This window comes from Crotalus tigris, unplaced genomic scaffold, assembly GCF_016545835.1.
Source record: "Crotalus tigris isolate CLP2741 ecotype Arizona unplaced genomic scaffold, ASM1654583v1 scf7180000020074.1721668, whole genome shotgun sequence".
Lineage (NCBI taxonomy): Eukaryota > Metazoa > Chordata > Lepidosauria > Squamata > Viperidae > Crotalus > Crotalus tigris.
Window position 1 is genome coordinate 937,501 of NW_024097846.1, and position 5,363 is coordinate 942,863.

Here is a 5,363-nt window from a genome sequence, read left to right on the forward strand (position 1 = left end):
GTGAAAATTCATCCCCTCCATAATTTCTTCCCTAGGGTTATGTGGTACTGTCGCAGGGTGTCTCCTTAGGGGTGGGCGGTCTCGCCTGCTCCATGCTCTTAAAGTTAGATGTGCTGGGCACAAATCGATGTGCCGGTTGACAGAGTCCCTGTCAGAGAGCCATGCCTCTTTTAGTAACTGGCCCTCTTTCGTGTTGTCACCAGACAGGATGCATACATTATCAAAGTCAAAGCAATGTCCAGAATCCGCCATGTGCGCCCATACTTGGGAGTGCTGTTCCCCCCTTTTTACCGCTAATTTATGTTCATGGACCCTAGTCTTCATTCTTTTTGAAGTCTCTCCAACATAATTAACGGGGCAATCTTTGCAGTTGATTTTATATATGATTGCCGATTTTTCAGTGTTGGGGAGCGGGTCCTTTGGGCGCATCACTTTGGATCTTAAAGTTTGATCAGGTCTGTGAGCCACCCTCACTTTATGGGGGGCTAACAACCTGGCTGTTGCTTCTGAAACATTGCTAATGTAAGTAGGGGGGCATGGGTTATCTGTGACAGGAATTCCTCCATATCCGGGCTCATCCGGGGTTTGGGTGGTATACTACAGTGTCTGATGAACCTGGTAGGGTAACCATTGCGTCTGCACATTTGGAAGAGATGGTTTCTTTCTTCCCTTTTAGCTTTGGCTGTGCTGCAATGGGAGTCTATTCATCTAAATAACGTTCTTATGCAGCTAACTTTGTGGGTCATAGGATGGTTACTAGCATAATGCAGAATTCTATCTGTATGCGTAGGTTTTCAGTATACTCTCGTTCTCAGGGTCCCATCTGGCTGACGGTGGACCATTACGTCCAAGAACGCTAGTCTCCCCTGGTTCTCCTCCTCCTCCGTGAACTGAATGTCAGGGTATACCGAATTGAGTATGCCCACAAAGTTAGCTTTATGCTCCCTTTTGATGACCACAAATGTGTCATCAACGTAGCGGGCCCAGAATTTAGGTTGGTATTGGGCCATCTAGTTGTTGCAGCACAGCCTTCGCTATGACGCTAGAGATTGGGGACCCCATGGGTGTTCCTTTGACCTGTTCATACGTGGTACCTTGAAATGTAAAAAAGGTTTTTAAGCACACCTCTAAAAGGTCCACTAGATCGTTAATTCAGAGGGAGTCCTGTAGTTGTTGCCCCAGGCCCTTCTGGTTCAAGCGGTCCTTTATTACCGTGACCGCAAGATTCTGTGGGATAGAGGTGAAGAGCGACACGACATCAAACGACACCATTAGCTCATCATCCTCTATCCTTAGGGTCCTAATCATATCTAAGAACTCCCCTGCTGACCTTATAGTGGTAGTGCTATCGCTGACCAAGTGACTGATACGGTTACTCAGCTACCTGGCCAGACCCGAAATCGGGGTGTTCTTAAATGCTACAATAGGGCGGAGGGGGACACTGTCTTTATGGATCTTGGGTAGCCCGTAGAATTTGACCATTGCCGAGTCCATGGGACGTACCCTTCTCAAGGTGTCATCCCCTATCCTCCCCCCACGTTTTTTTTGATATCTGAAATGAAGATAACACTGCATATATCCTTTTTACTATATATATATATATATGCTGGAAAATTTGCATAAAAATACGACTCCTGGGCATGTCTATGGTACAAATAAAATACGAACACCAGGAGAGTATAAATATAAAAATATACTTTATTAAAAGCTGCCAAGCTTTCGTTTGGAAACTCCAAACATCATCAGGGCTAAGTAGCCAGTAAACAATGATGACTTAAATGGGTTTTGCCGGCATCTGCACCCGGCTCATGGACCACGCCACCAGTCCCGGCCGGTTAATTAGTGTTCCAGATGTTTCTTTATTACTCTCCTTACGCTTCCTTCTATGGTTCTTCCGGATTATTCCTTCCACTATCTCATTACTGGCATTCATCTCCTCCACCACCCCTTTATCCTTATTTCCTTCCATAGTATTGACCATCCTCCCCTTTTTGTTTTCATTTTCCACCCTGGGGGCATCTGTTTCTCCTCTATCAGTGTTACAAGCTTCCCTGGGCTCACAGACGCTCGCCCACACACACGCTTTTCTCAATCCCTGCTCCACACCCTTTCTTCTCACTCCTCCACTGTCACGAGTAACTTTCATACGGGTGTTGCATATTTGGGGGTCTATGCCCTCTTCCTCCATCCTGGCAATCTTCGTGTCAACAGTTCTCCACCATTCCATTTGTTTGCTGCGTGATCGGGTGCTTACTCCGTCTCTCAATTCATCATCCCCCCTCCTCCCTATCGCATGCTCTTCCCCATTGCTGATAGGTATTCAGGCGGACACCAGGTCTCCAGATCTCTGCATTCTGATTCCCCGCGTTCTCACTCTCCTCTCCTGTGCTCGTCTTTGGGGGGACTTCAAAGTGTTCGTCCCGGGGGGGGGGGTTGTATTGTTGGTGGGGGTATTCCTTGTCTGCAGAGGGTCCAGGCAGAACACCGTGTCTCTCCCTTTCACCGTATGCCTAGGCAATCGAGACGTGCTTTCGTTCTTCTTCTCCCCCCCTTTTTTCTTTTGATCTCCGTCGACGTTCCCCACAGCGTCAGGCTGCAGACTCCTCATGCTGGATCTTCCACACTCTCCACAGTTGTTGTAAAGTTCCAGGGGTGGGGGTCTATCGTGGTGATATGGGGAAGGGGGAGGTCTTCCATCGGTGGATGATTACGTGTGTTTGACAGTGGTGGCCTCCTCAGACGTTCATTAGAGCGGTATTGGTGTTGATCGGGCGAAACGGGGGTGCCCCTGGAGTGTCGAGGGTTAGCCAAAGTTCCATCTATCTGTTCAGGATGGAGGCCAGGTATTTCATCACATTTACAGCTGTACAAGCATTGTTCAGACCGCTTATAATGATTGGCATGGTGTTTAAAATCCCATTTCCTCAATGCTTGTTGCGCTGGATATAAGTTAATATGACGATTAACCGCATCTTTGTTGGAATACCACGCCTCTTTCAATAGCCGGCCTCCCTTAGTGGCATCCTCAGACATAACACGAACATTCACAAAGTCAAACTGGTGGCCATGTTGTGCCATATGCATCCACAATTGAGAATGCTGCTCGCTCCTTCTTATAGCTAACTGATGTTCATGCAAGCGAGATCTTAAGTGCTTAGCTGTTTCACCCACATAATTGCCATCACAGTTCTTGCAATTGATTTTATAGATTACTGCTGATCTATCCATGGCAGGGAGTGGGTCCTTGGGGCGAACGACTTTGGACCGTAATGTCTGATTGGGTCTGTGGGCCACTTCTATTCCATGGGGGGCCAGCAGTCTGGCTGTTGCTTCCGAGACGTTATTAATATATGGCAAGGAAACACGCATTCTTTGTAATAATGGTTCCTCTCTCTTTTGGTTGTTCCGGGACTGGGGTGTAAGACCGTACTGTCTGATAAACCTCAAAGGATACCCATTACATTGACAAATCTGGAAAACGTATTGCCTTTCTTTCTTCTTAAACTCCTCAGTGCTGCAGTGGGAGTCCACGCGCTTAAACAATGCTTTAATGCAGCTAGCTTTATGAGATACGGGGTGATTGCTCCTATAGTGGAGTATTCTGTCCGTGTGGGTGGGTTTACGAAACACCCCTGTAAGTAACGTCCCATCCAACTGGCGGTATATTGACACGTCCAGGAAGGCTAGGTGACCTTGTTTTTCTTCCTCCACTGTAAATTGGATGTCGGAGCAGATTGAGTTTAGTACTCTCATAAAGACATGTATATGTCTTTAGTTATTCAGGTTTTCTCCCACATAAAATTGGAAGTTTCTTGGCGATGTTTCGACGAAGTCTCATTCGTCATCTTCAGGCTGGTGCTTTTGGCTTCGTGCTTCTAGGAGCAATGTGTGATTGTAGCTGTTTCCTCTTTTTAACTGCCAGTGGGAGTATGAACTGATTGGATGAGAGCTTGGCTGTGTTCTGATTGGATGGAGGTGTGTTCTGATTGGTTAGGAGCTTGGCTGTGCTCTGATTGGCTGGGGGGTTGGCTATGCTCTGATTGGCTGGGAGAGTGTTCTGTTTGGGTGGGGGCTTTGTTGTGCTCAGGTTAGTCTGAGTTGCAGGGGGGTTTAAAATGGTGAACTGCACTGCTATTTTTTGGCTTCACGTTCATGGTCGTGCCTCATCTTCATGGTGGGTGTCAGTTTGCTTCATGTATGGATTGGAGGGGTTTAAAGGGGCTAATGATGCAGCTGTGGTTGGCTTCTGGTTTGTGGTCGTGCCTCATCATCGGTGTGGCTTTGGGTTTGCTTTTTGCGTGGATGTGTGGTGGTGACATCCTGTGTGGTTTTTATGAGTGTGGGTCTGGTGTCATTTTTTTTTCCGGCACGAAGCCAAAAACACCAGCCTGAAGATGATGAATGAGACTTTGTCGAAACGTCGCCAAGACACTTCCAATTTTTCGTGGGAGAAAACCCGAATAACCAAAGACCTACGTACAAACACCCGCGAAAACCTCAGAAAACAAATATATAATAGTTCTCAGGAAAGACGGAATCAGACAAGAATACAAATGCTGTGTTAAATCACCCTGTTTAAGAACACCAGAAACAGCTGTTCAAGTCTAATTGGACTTGCTTATGCTTCCAACAAAGTAACTCTCTTTAAACCTCTGAGAAATCCAGAAGGGCACTCTTGAATATGATAATATTTCATATTGAGAAACATATGTGAGTCATGATGTCCTTTTTATTAGAAGAGTATACACTGACTAGTATTCATGCTGGTGGCAGCTTCCTATGCCATTATCACTCCTATTGGCAGTCGATACTAAACTTTTTTTCCATACACAAGAACTGCACTGATCTGTATTCTTATGATTCTGCAGCTTCTGGAGGCCTTTATAGGCTGCACTAATTAATTTTTGGTTCAGCTGAAAATAATCGTTTTGCAGTGTTTTCTCTCGAACTATGAATGGAGAGACAGAAAGCTTCTGGAATTTTTGTTTTCTGCTTCCTATTGGCCAGCTGGATGACCCTCTCCCTTATTCTCCACAGTTTAAGGGGAATAGCAATAAAAGCATTACCATGATGGTGTGAAAGTGTTGCCTGAGGTTTGTGGTGCTATGAAAGTGCTCTATTAGTTGCCTTTTAGGGTCTTTTGTTGTACTTTCATTGCAGTTCAAGTCTTTCTTTTGTTGTATTTTCAAGGGATTTTTTTTTTACTATGAATGGAATTTAATTTGCAGACTAATTTTTAATGCTGCATGTAGAGTTAAATAAAACCCAGAATTGTTTAAATCTCCATATATTTTAATTGCAAAATATTCAAGCATTTTGAAATGTCTGGCATGTTGTTTGCGTTTCAGAATGTACAGTGATTT